The sequence below is a fragment of the Charadrius vociferus genome, unplaced genomic scaffold (assembly GCF_000708025.1).
Source record: "Charadrius vociferus isolate BGI_N301 unplaced genomic scaffold, ASM70802v2 scaffold147, whole genome shotgun sequence".
Taxonomy (NCBI): Eukaryota; Metazoa; Chordata; class Aves; order Charadriiformes; family Charadriidae; genus Charadrius; species Charadrius vociferus.
Genome location: NW_009649570.1, coordinates 4724794 through 4738793, shown reverse-complemented (window position 1 = coordinate 4738793; position 14000 = coordinate 4724794).

The window sequence follows — 14000 nt, the reverse complement described above, 5'->3', positions numbered from 1 at the left end:
TCCTTTCAAATGGGTAAAGGAATTCTTAGAAACAATGCCTTCCTAATATGTTTTTTTCCTAAGATAGACTTATCTAAGGGATGCTGATGAATAATCTTCCTAAACAAAACTGAAGTATTAGTAAACTACTGGTATTGAGTAACGTAAAACTATTTAAACAGCAAAAGCATCCAAGGGCTTACTGATCTTCAAAAAGTTTTCTTTCTCCACAGCGGAGTTCGCTCCTACATTTAGTGCTCAAATCTCTGCCAAGGCCAATGCAATGCCTTGGTGTTCTCTAGAATATGCGTGCAGCTCAGCAAATCTGCCATCCCAAACTTTCTCTCAGAGTTCTTAAACATTCCAAGGACAAATGCCAATCCCTTTGAGTCAGGAGTTTCACTGGCAACCTGAGCCCTGTCCCAGAGTTAACTGCCCTTCCTGGGGCAGTCCATGCACTGCTGCAGCCCAGGCCCATTCCTGTATTTTGAATAATCGGGCTTCGAATCAGGCTGGGTAGGGCTGCCGACTGAGCCTGGCACTGCTAGGCACCCGGACAGCTTGAGTGGCCTCTGCACTGAGAGAGAGAGGCCCCTTCGGCTCATCAGCATGGCAATAAATTAAAGAGCAAGTGAACACTTGATGTCTGGGAAAAGTCAATAAACCTTCCATTGCAAAATCGGCAGTAGGTAAACTCCTTTTATCTCAATGCTACCATTTTTCAGCTCTACAATAAGGAAAGCCATAGAGCTTTTCTACTTAGGCCTTCTGATCTGTATAAATCTCTGCCGTCTTCGTTCTCGGTTATTTTAACAAGTACATACAATTTTAAACCAGACAAGCCTACAAACGGCGTGCATGGCTCAATCCACTTCTTTTTTCCACTAATCTTATTTTTAAAATGCACAAGATGTCAAGAATAACATTTTCATTTTATGTTCAAGATAGAGGTCATCTTAGATGTGCTATCAACTGCTTTCCTCATCTCGGGTCTCCATCCACAAACAGCAGTAGTCTCCAGAAAGTCTTCAAAAGGTTTTGGGTTGTTTTTTGTTTTTTTTTCATTTGGGGTATGTGGGAGGGTGGGGTGCGTTTGGTTGGGTTTTGTTTAAGAGCTAAGTGAATGTTTTAGCCCACTTTCTTGCCTACTTCCTATAAAAGCAGAACAAGAATGAAGAAAACACCTTCTATCATGATCTGGCACTTCACATTTAAGTTTAAGTTAAATACAATTATAACGCATTTGCTTTTTTGTAATGAAATTATTGACATTTGGGGTCTTATGTTTTAAGGCAGTTGTCCTTCTAGCAGCAAATCCTAGCGTACCTGATTTTAACAAGAGGTACAATGATGTGAACCCATTAACATGCAAAGCATTACATTCATAAAGCATGCATGGAAACCAGTATGTGTTGTATTGACTATAAAATCCAAAGAACTGAATTAATCCATTACTACATTTCAAACTGATAGTGAAGTGGCACAAGATATTATTAGACTAGCACCCCAGCATTACTTTAACTAGGTTTTATTTTGAAGGAGCTAATTTGCAATGAAAAGGGAAAAAGAGACCTAACCCTCTAATCACAAGCGTATTGCCAAATTTTTATGGCTCTCTTACATGAACACCTAGACATTAAAATCTAGCAGATGGCAAATCAGTCTGAGTAATAACAAGGCCTGTTCTTGATGAGCAGTTAAGGTCTGAATACTATAGTCTTCTCTACTGTTTGATACTGCTCAAAGTTTTATCTAGTCATAATTGGAAGAAAAATAAGTGTTTATTTCAACTGTCTCTCTCTGTTATTTTAATTATTAACCAGAAGATTAATACTAAACAGTTACTGTCTGCCACCTCTCAATATATTCTTTGCCTCCACAGAGATTTATATAAAACTAGTTAAAAAAAAAAAGTATGAGTGTGACTACCTCACTCACACAAAAAAAAACCCCGTGTCTGGGAAAAAAAACTAAAAGCATCATGTATGGACACAGTACTCAGCCAATTTACCCAAAAAGGGAGGCCCTTAAAAGGAGGTTTCATATTCAGACTGCACTTGAGAAATACTTTTAAAACTTAAAATTATATCTGCAGGGTGGAAAGTAGAGCAGTACAACTGGGAAGGCAAAACCCACCTTCAGTTATAGTTAAAATAGCATTTTGCTACTTTATCAGAACAAGGATTGGGTGAATGCAATCACAGTTAGAGTCTCTCTCTCCTCCAGCTGCTGAACTCTGACTGGACTGATAACCAAGACACACTGCTGCAGCACTGGGAATTGTTCAAAATACTGCTTCAGTCTCATTTCCAAGGCAATACACCCCAAGTAAGAGAAGCAGCAAAGTGTTCAGTGCCCCAGCCATCCTCAGCTCCCTCTTGGATGCCTGGGAACTCTGCTGGAAATCTACGCTTTAGCCGTATGAGAGCACTAACTATCCAGTTTGCCATATGCTAAAACAGTCTTCCAACTTGGGTTGAATTTGAATTTTCAACCTAGAGATAAAAGACCCACTTCTGAGCCACATTGTCCCTAGGGTTTTCCTCTTGTAAATAATTCAGTCATGTGTATCTTAAGTGGATCATGAAAAGGACAATAAATATAAATGTCATTTAACAGCGTATTTAAGCCAGAAGATGCAGCAGTTGTGGTTACTTTTATACCTTGTCCAAACAGGGAATTACCCACCTGTTGCCACCTCCTGTCCATAATCCACCAAAACAAAAGGCAACTATCAGTTCCATTTTGCACTTTCAGAAAATCTGAGAGGAATATGGATATTTTCTCTCACTCTCAAATTCACGGTAGCACATTAACATTTGAATACTGATGTTATGAAAAGGAGGAGTAGTTGACAATGTTTACATTTTCAAGGGCATATGATCAAACTTAGCACTGTAGTTTATCCACATTTACCTCTAAATAGCTTCTACTTTCATTTTCATGCTAAGATGATGTTCTGAGAAAAATAAGTTATCTAAATTGCTAAATTGAAATATATCTGAATCCAGATTTCAGTGGAAGTAGAAGGGGGAGCAAAACCAGAAAAAAAACCCCAACAATAGGATAACCAAAAATTTATCAAGTTCAGCATTCACTAAAAGCATATGATAAAGAAATACAACAAGCTACTATTTTAGTTGGGACTTTTAATGAAATCTTTTCTATAATGTCTTTGGCCTGAAGTATGAACCCAGCAAGAAGAAAGTGAACTCAAGAGGTTAAAGTCCAGGAGAAAAAAAAAAAAAAAATCTATACAACTAAAGCACAACAAGAAAACAGTGAATTTTCAGACAAACTTATCACCTGGTCGAGCCAGCTTTGCCTGCCTTGTACAGTGAACTGACTACTCATATGAAAACAAGTTTAAACCACTGTATCTACAACAACAGGATCAACTGCACCTTGCAGTAGTAGGAAGTAACAATACAAGCCAGCACTGGCAACTTTGAGTGTCCAGGTTCAGCTGAAGTGGCCCTGGTCCATATGCTTGCTTCAAACACCTGCTTTGTCTGCTCTCTTTGACTGCAAGCTCTTGGGAGTAAAGATAATTCTATATATAGGTATCAGGTTTAAAGCAATGTTGAGGCCTTTGGTCTATAATTAAATTGTCAAACAAAAATAGTTACCAAGGAACACTGCAGGAACATTTTTTTAGCTTCAGATTTCTGGGGGGGTGGGGGATGGAAGGTGTTTGGTTAGGGTTTGTTTTTTTTTAAAGGAAATGTATTACTATGTGCCTTAAAAAAGGAGTCATAGCTTGAGAATAGACAAGTAAACAACAGCTTTAAACAGTCTTAACCTTTATTAATCTAAAACTTGATTAAATTCTCCCCATGAAGATAAAAGTCTGGTTTCTGTTAGAAGACCTCTCATCTGTACGAGTTTCCTGCCAAGAAGAATGCTTATGATATTGCATATCAACAACTTGATCTACTTTCTCTTCCTGCTGTCAAAAAATTAAATCATTTTATTATTTTACAAAGATTCGTATCATCACTATGACAACAAACCTACGACCTGGAAAATACCATAAAATAATGTGGCAATAAAAAGCAACAAAAGGAAACAAAGAATGAACAATTTTGGAGGCATTCCTCTCCCTGGAAATACTCCTTTTTCAGGAAATCTGTAGGCCCACTTAAAAAGGAAACAAAGATGAAGTGACTTCATTAAAGTTTATAGAGAGTTTCTAAGTGCAGACCAAGATTTCACCCCAGACCAGGCTTGAGCTTCTCAACAGTGCAAACAAAACCTCTGAAAGGGCACCTCTGATTCTGCTGGAACAGAGTGGAAAGCCACAAATGCAGATAAGCCACCAAAGGAAGCTCACACTGAAACTACTTTGTTTTGCTGCACAGAACAAGGGACCCATCAGGTAGGACAGAACGACAGTCAAAATGTCCCCTTCCTCTAAAAGGGGGAAAGCACTACTTCAAGCTGTTTCCCTGGAGCTTACAAAGATCAACATTTCTGGACCGCTGTGGGTATTGAAAATACAATAAGAACGTCAAATACTACTTTTCTGCCCTTAATGTTCTTTCTTAGTTTTATCTTTTCTCATGGCCTAAGACATTTATGTTTGCACAACTCATGTACTGGGATTATTTTGCACACAAGAATGATTAAAGGCACACAAGTAACTCAACATTTCTTAAATACTCTTAGGTCCTCTTTCAGCAACCCATTAGCAACCATCTGATTCACTCTTGAGCATACAACAAAACAGTATCACTTACTATGTAGCCTACCTTACAATGAGAACTGTTAACAGCAACACAACCAACCAACAGTTTTGACTGCATACTGCAACATCCAACATAGTCCAAAAGCAACAATAACTTGCCTTTAAAGCAGTCAAGGAATCAAAAGGTCACCTCTGAGTCATTTTGGTCCCTCAGTTAAGATTGTTTTACTGTAGCACACACAAAAATAAGCCTGTACTTTGCACATGGGCATTTTCAAACTTAGGGCAACGATCCCTTGAAGATGTTTGACAAATTTAGAAAGAAATCAAGTTGCATTCCCTTTTCATTCATTTATGTAAATGCAGAGAAGAATTCAGCCCTACTTTATATACTCTAAACCCCAATTAACTTCACGTTCAATGCTCTTTTACTTTTCATAACTTAAAACCTTTTCATATCTTTTTTCATACTTTTTAAATGGCAGAGAGAAATATTACCTAAGGCTATCCAGATGTAATAAAGCATCTTTATCATCTTGAGCAATTCCACTTACTAAATGCTAAGTCAATGTCAAATTAATATTTATGAAAGAAGTGGATTTCCATGAGTATTTCACAGCCAACACTATAAATGTCATCCCCACTCCATATTTCTAACTCTTCAGTCTCAGCTACTTTGTGAATGATAATCAGTTCACTACTGTTAGTGTTCAATGACTACTGTGCTGTGTGTACTGCAATCAAGGAAATGCAATGGAGATAAAAACCATTTTTTTTATATTATCACAAAGCTTTATACTAACAGACAGTCTTATTTTTAATTCATGTAACCACTGAATTAATTTATAAAATGCATAGTTGGTAAAAAAAAAACAGTTGGCATTTGTCTATAAGAACCAGACTTAATGTTTTTCAGCTTTTGTTTTAGACAGTTCATTTTGTCAGGACTGGTACTTCAGAGTAACAAAAACAACAAGTATATACAGGTGAATTTTACCAAACACTTTGGCTGCAACAACAACAACAAAATGTTTTCAAACTGTTATTATTTGGTTCACGTTCAGCTAAACATTACAACAACAAAAACACCAATCTCCGAATGGTTTATTCCAGCAGTTCCAGAATTAACTATACTGACATTTCCATGCCATTAAATTTTCAAGCCCTTGTAATAAACACCTGCCATCCCCAAATTAATGTTAGATTTGCAAACCACTGTGACCTTTTTCCCAATGACCCTGTCCCTCCCTGGCCATGGAGGACCCACATTGTCCTGTTCACACCACTCTCTCCCCGACATGAGAAATCTTGGAGATCCCAATTTAAATTCCGGCTCTGAACCAGGTAAAGGATGGTGGCTGCTCAGTGGCGTGCTGTTTGAACACTGGGAGCTGGCTTTACAGCCCCTCCAGCAGTAATGAAATCCCTGTGCAGTGCCCTCATTTCAAGATAACTCAGCCCTTGTGCAAAGGTGAACGTAGCTGCTGGCCCTGTTTTGAGAACTTCGCTTTCCCTTGGAAAGGGAAACCAACACATTTTTGCAAATGTCAACACAATTAGCTCCAGATACATCTGAACAAACTATTTTGATGCATTAGAAACACTGCATTTGACCCAAAATGAAAAATTCGGTTTCCCTTCATTTCAGTAAGAAAACATCTTTGAACATTAATCAGACTAGCCCAGCCTGACTTTTTCTTTTTTCTTCCCTCATCCCCCAGTTTGAACAACAACTGGAAGTACCCCATGCATTTGCATAAAGTAGATGCTTTCTGATTCAAAATAAAAAGGAAAGCCCAAGGAGAGGAAGACTAGTAGCTTAAAAAGTAACAAGGAAAACAAAAGAATGCTGGCGTGTTTCATGGACTATGTTCTACAACTAAAGAGGAAAAAAAAAAAATCCCCTTTTTCATTTGCATTAAGATAATACTTTGATGACCAATCTAAGATGAAGTTTCCATTGTGCTCAGTAAAAGATACCATCCCAACTAAACAAACAGTGAGGGCAAAGTGTGGGAGAAGAAACAAAATCATGAAGATCTTAAGGAACTTACCCAAGGTCACCTGAACTTATTGGAAAAGCCCAAGATAAAGCCCATGTGTTGTGCTTCCCATGTGCTAGCCCATGCTGAGCCTAAATGCCTTCCCTGGGAAGCAGTTCCCGAAGAAATATGCCACATGCAAAAACTACATCTGAGAAATTTAGCGAAAAAAGAAGTCAACTGTCCCTTCCACTGGCGCTGCTACAATACAACATTCAGCTTCCAACGAGGGGGAACAATGCAGAGAACCGCCTGGCTGCCTCAGAAGAATAATTACAACCAAGGGCAGTCTCTGTACCTACAGCAGCTTCCTATACAGTCTCAAACCCATCAGAACACTCCAATCTTACAGATTGTTAAATCTTGCTCAAACTCTTAAACCTAAATAACAAAAAGGTGATCTGTCTGTCTAGCTTTCAGAGTGCCTGGAATATAAACCCTGTCCTTCCAGGCTAAACCAGGCAGACACGTCTGGAGACCCTACTTTTGTCCGGGATAAAAGCATGTATTGAAAAGCTAAAAAAATATGCAAACACAATATTGTCTTCACCATGGCACCTCCTTCTCTTGCATAGAGTTGTGCTTCCTAGGTATTTTCATTTAAACAAAACTCAGGGTCCCTTGGACAGCAATCCAATTTTGATTATTGAAACAACAGCTTTGGAAAATCATTTCAAAACATGTTATGATTTCATTCATTTTGTGTTGCACAAACAAAGAATAATCTTTACATGAATAATCTTCACGTGAATAAAATAAAGAATCTAAGAGTAGTTAATCTACAGTTCAAGTTACATGAAAGAACCTAATGTGCAATTGCATGGGCCAAGAAAACACAGATCAGAGTGTCTGTCTTCACTACAGATCAGTAAAACATTTGGGAGTGTTTGACTTAAAAAGTTTTCCCTTTCATTGAACTTTTTAACACTCATTTTCATTGCCATGATAAGGATGAGAAAACATTCATACAAAACTAAGTTCAGTTAGAGATATACAGACAATTCAAAATTTCCTGGTTCTCCTTCAGCTCTATTTATCTGGCTTTAATTTTGTGAAATGTTTATGGCAATTTCTCAAAGTTATCTTGATTTTACAAGTAAACAATGCTGCCTACTTACAAATACATCTCTGACTAAAGCAGCATTAATGTGATATTTAACAGGAAGCAACCAATGTTCTCCTCAGCCAGTAAATTGTTCTACAGCCATTAACGTCCTTTATAAATATACATTGAGGTTGCTGTTAATCATTAAATACAGCTTCTAACACAATCAAACATTAATCATTAATGACATTAATTGCCAGTTTGTCACAGACTTAGTAGTCTCTTAAGTGAGCAAAAGCCTCATTTTTTGTAGACTCCAGGCATTGATTCCCTGGATGATGAATACATAGTTTTCCTGTTACACTAGTGAGCATTATCAAGGTCTTCACTGATAACTGTCTTCTCTGAAGATTATAAACCAAATGCATCTTGCATTTTTCCCCCTGAAAAGAAAATTGTGTAGAAAGTCTGATGTGCATTTATTCCGGCTCGCTCTTACAAGAAGTCAATTTGCCTCTGGATTTCCATTTTGTAAGACTTGTAGAACTTAAAAGGGACACGAGGTAAAATACTGTGAAATATAACTTATTCATTTTATAGTGCCTTCCTTCTCCCCCTACATATCAAATCTTCCTTCTTGCCACGTACCTTTCTCCATACCCCTTCCTGGCTAGAGTCTCTTCTTTTCTTTGGACAGCAGTAGCCAAAGTTATTTCCAGGATACTTGCCTTTTTATCTTAGATCCCCCTCCAAAACTCCTCTATCACATTGACTCTGTATTGCAAGTAGTCTTCCCCTGCCAGCACCCAGCTAAGCACCTCCTTGTTACAGATGACAGGATGGCTACAGTAAGACACTGAACTTTCCAATCTCACCAAAAGCTGCATATGCCACTCTGATGGGGTTTCTCAGTATATTAACGAAATGAACACTTTGTCAGTTTGTCCCCAGTTCCACTGCTTTTCCAGTACCCTCTCACCTCTTCCCTTCTTTTTCTTGCTCTTTCTTCTGATAAATAAAACCAGTGAGAAATAGAAATGAAATATAACGGTGCTTAGAATCTGCGAGGACAGTTTCCTTCTGCCCACACAGCATGCCCAGGTGGGTGACAGCAGCACAGCAAAACACTCTGTCTATCCTCATTGCTCTCCCACACTGGAAATACAACACACACGGCACAGGAGGCTCAGGAGCTCCATACTTCTGCACCATGGTGCATATCTTTTTGTGATTCAGGTATTTGAGTCCAAAATAAAAGAGAAGCAGTGCATAAACAAGGCAGCAAAATCATTCCAGCCAGATATGTACACTAATCAAAACGTGATCAACTGCACAGCAGTCGCTTAGCTGTATGCAACATCTTCAAACCCTAACAGCAATGAATGGTAATAAATGGTGTAGCTACATGCTTTTGGTTCATTTGATTGGGTGCCCAACGTGTTAAGAAAACTTCGAGGTATGTTATTTCTTACCAGTAAAAATCTGAACAGAACAGCCTGCAGCTCTACTACATGAACGGTAACTTTGAAAGAGAAAAAAATATTGCAAATACTTCTATCTTTGTTTCAAAAAAACCAAAAAAACCCAACAGAGCAGCTAGAAGGACCAGACAGCATTTGCAACAGGACCAACTGTTAACCCACCTAATTAACACACAGTTATTTTGGAGCTGGAACAGAAAACCATCCTTCCCATTTACCAATAGAGGACATTAAAAAAAAAAAAAACCAAACAAAAAAAAAAAAAAAAAAAAAAAAAAACCCCCCTTAGGCTGCAATGGAAACAAAGCGTCTTCACTTAATTCACAGAGGGCTCCTATTTAAATCAGAAAACCAGTCAGAACAGCAAGTGACTTGAATACTAGCAAGGCAGAGGGGATGTAAAAGAAGTGGGAGACGCAGTGATCTTGGCCCACAGGAGTCCCCTCGCGAAGGGATGACAGCCCTGTGGAGCGTGACGGGGGGAGCGAGGACCGGCTGGGGTGCATGGCAGGCATGGGGCAGCAGCTCCTGCCACCCGGCTCCCTCGCGCGCCCACCCAGCCAACCCTGCTGCCTCCCTCCTGTGCCCAGCCTGTGGCATTTCGGAAGGGATTTCCTGGGAGGAGGACAAAGCACACGCATCTGCATTTGTTTTGTTTCAGCATTGTAACCTCCGCCTGCACTGCAAAGATCTCTGGGTACTATTATCAACAACATCACAAGAAATAAAAAGGTAAAATTAGGAAAAACAGCCGCCTTCTTAAAGATTACTTTTTCCTCTCTATACAACAAAATATCAGATGACATCTAAAGAAGTATTTTTTCCCCACACAGTTACCCAATCAGGCTTCATTTTAAAAAGCATCCATATTCAGCACAGAAAAGGACATGCTAAAGTTCAAACAGGGGATTAAGTCCTCTTCTCATGGGGTTTAACACTAGGAAAATATTAAAAGGCTTGTCTTGAATAACAATATCCTTAAGACCAATATTTAACTACTTTCTTAAACCCGGGCCATGAGGGAACTGTAACCCTGAAGATCAGGCGGGTGGAGTGGGGACTTAAAAAACAATTGTAAATTACTATCAAGATCAGCAGCTGCAGGAGCATATTAGTGTATTTTGTTTCATTTTTGGCACTTATGTTTGCAATTTATGTGTCTTTTGTGATCACCAAGAGGAGATGTATTCATGCAAATGAGTGACTTGACTCAGTGAAGAGTTTTAATCCTGCCTGCTCAGAGCAGATACACCGTGCAGTGAGCAACAATGAGCAGCACCTTGAAGAAAGGCACTGAACTGGGCCTCCCAAATGCTTCCCAGCAAGGTGCCTGTGTCTTCGGACACAACACTCCTACCAAAGGTTCAATACCTTAAAGATTCAGTGATTCGGTGAGAGGTATCCCAAGTGTAAAGGCAGAGGAGTGCCTCAGCTTCTCAGATGGCTCCTCAGGCAGAGAAGGTGGTTTGACCTCCCAGGAGCATCCTTAGAAAGGCTGGGGAAACGCAGCCCTTGGCAACACAGCAGCAGCCCTCAGCTCCCAGGTCACTGCATGCCAGAAGCAAACAGACTCAGGACACAGTCAACTCAAACCCTGCGATTTCCCCATTTTCCTCACAACTAAGTCTTTCAGTCCTCTTAAGGCCCTCTTTTTCAACCACTTTCAATCAATCTGCTTTTTCTTAAACTGTACTGCACAAAACTTGAATACATCCCTCTGATGAGGTTTCATCAATTCTACACAAAGAACTACACCTGAATCTTATGTACACAACTCCTGCTAATACTCAGAACAAGATTTTCCTTCTTTTAAGCCCCACTAGCACTGCACCATTGACTCATTCATGATCTCTTAAAATCCCTGGATTCTGTTATTCAATGTACCTGTCGGGTCAGGGAGCTTGCATTTCGCATTCACACATTTTAGTTTTCTTTCCTTGGATTCCCTTGTCGAGGTCAGCATGGCTTTTGCGACACTGAATAGAAACACCACTTACAGAGCACAAAATGCTTAGCAGAAGCACAAGACAAAGTCATACTTTAATGCACCCTCTCACAGCACCAGCACTTAAAAAATCTTTTTTTTTTTTTCTGTTAAAGAATCATGCATTTGCAGAAAATACTATGTTTTGCTGACTTAAGAAATCCATAGGTAGGCAATTCATGTCTTTCTGGCTTTCTGCCACGTGAAATAGTTAGCTCATGACTGTGTCCCAATAACAGTTTTCCTCTGTACACCAATTTCAGCATCCTTTACTCAAAGGTGTCACAGAGGCACCCATGCAGGAAGGGGCAGAATAACAGAACAACAAATCTAAATTCATTGTGTTAAAAGACTACCTAATAAATACAATGTTTAGTTTACTATTGAACCTATCAGAAAATCTATTTTTATTCACCTGCTATAGGACTGCTTAAATCATTTAGGGGAAAAAAAAATTAAATGCTCCCAACAGGAGACCCATCTTCCAATTCTAGATGAGACTGACTGCAGTTTAATTTCACCCAACTACCAGAAGGTTAAAGCCAGTTCTCACCAGCAGCAGTGCTTGCCATTGCACATACTTCCTATGCTGTTGTCCTAGAAAGAACTGAACACCACAGAAATGTGGTGCTCCTCCCAGGTGCTCCAGCAACTAGATCTTGCCACCAGGAACTGCATCTCTGCCACTACCTATACAGTGCTGCTTTTTTGTCCTGCGATCCATAGCGAAACAGCTTTGGAGTCCAAAACAAGATAGTACTTCAGATGTCCATCAGGTCCAGCCTTGCCACTGACAACAAAACAAGATATATCAAGTTCACGCTTGGTTTAATCTATTTCTTTTCAAACAGTGGATGGACTACAGCAGAGTATAGCACAGTGAAAAAACACCACTCCCTTTCCCATTGCTTCATCTCAGATGGACATTTTTACTTTAGATTCTCTTCTTTTTGAATTTGTACTTTTTCTTGACATTTGTGGTCTTTGTACAGGTGCTGTGAAATCTTGACAAGATACAGATCAAGGATATAAGCAAGGAAATTGATGAAACAAAACACACATGCTTAATTTGTTTTGCCCTGCAGACAGCCTTCTTTACCTGCCTAATCTACATGAAAGATTAATGTATTAATGCATACAAAAATCATTCTTTATATCACTGCAATACACATCTCTCAGTTTACTCACAAGGGCACATACTAATACTCTCATACCATCTACACTGGCCTTCACAGTATGGTTCACTGAGGAGAACTATGATTTATGTTTCTGCATTGGATGGGTATTATATTGCAGTCAGAAAGCGTTCATAACCAGGCGAGCTACATCACTCTGGCCATGGCTCTCCTTACACTAAAACCCTTTACATTCTTCAAGCTGCAAAAAGAAAAATCAAAGCAACGGTAAATTTAACTGGTCCCCATTTAACTGCTTTATATCCATATGCAAACAGCCATTTTCACACTGTCACAGTCACGAGGCTGGACTGAGACACTTTACCCCTCCACTGAGTCTTTATGTCCTTTAAAAAAAAAAATCTTTGAAGGAAAAAAAAAAACACAGTCATATATAATTATTACCATTTTACTTTAGGTCCCAGGAAAACAATGTAAAATGTTGAGGTTGGTTGACTGAACTGAAAAGTTAGTATGAACATGGAACAAGATGGTAACACCACTTCTCCCCCAATGCGGTTCAGAGGAACACCAGGCCACGGTGCCATCCTGCATCACACTCTGGAACTCCCAGGCTGCCTGAGAGATGCTCTGGGCACCCACTCCCACACCAGGGGCTAGCCAGTCTTCCCTGGTGCCACGCATCCAAAAAGCCCAAGGAGCTTCATAGTGTTCAGAGGAGGGAAAAGTATGAATCATCCTGATGCCACCTCTTATGACTGCATTGCTGCAAGGACTGCAATTCTGGCCTGGGTTGGTACAGAGGGGGCAGCAACCATCTCCCTCCACAGCCACAAGTGAGTGCATAGAACATCACTAGCTCAGAGCAGACACAAGCAGCACAGAAACAGCAAACATCTTCCTGATAAAATAAAGACCTAAATATTGATGGGACTGACTACTTTTAAGGTTCCTTAACACTCTCCACTATGTGACCTTTTTTAAGTTAAATGTTGTCTTTCTCCAGCTGAATTTCAAATCGGACAGATTGGCAGTTTACAGGAATGACATAAGAGGGCAAAAAAAAACCCCAGCCCTTCTTCCTCATCATGTATCAAATAAATGTGATGACCCTTTTTTTAATCCATTCCCGAAGATATGTAATACTAAGGACTCTTCAAAATAAAAGCCTTTTAAATCTGGCATTCCAGGTAATACTTTTTTTCTCCATGTCTCAGTTACTTCATATATAAAATTAAAGATATGCCCTCAGTTTGCAGGTGAGGAAGGCAAAGTAATTATTGCCTGAGCAACGCTAAGCTATTATACTAATGAGAACCAAAGGAAAGCTCATGAGTTAGTTAATAATCCTATCCTGAAAGCATCACCTCAACAGCATGTAGTAAATATAGCCTGGGGTACACACGCAAAAATGACAAAAACAAAATACTGAAGAGCTCATCATTATGTAAAGAGTCCCTCCTGTGTGCTGGATAAATAGAAGTCTCAGAGAAAACATTGTATGTGGCCAATGTGACCATAAATGAGAGCATTAAAATGTATGCAAATGGTAAACCATAGTGTAACGAGCTGGGCAATCTTAAATCTGCTAATTTCTCCCTTCTGAGATCTGACCTCACCCCACTGACAGTCCATTAATGTAGGGA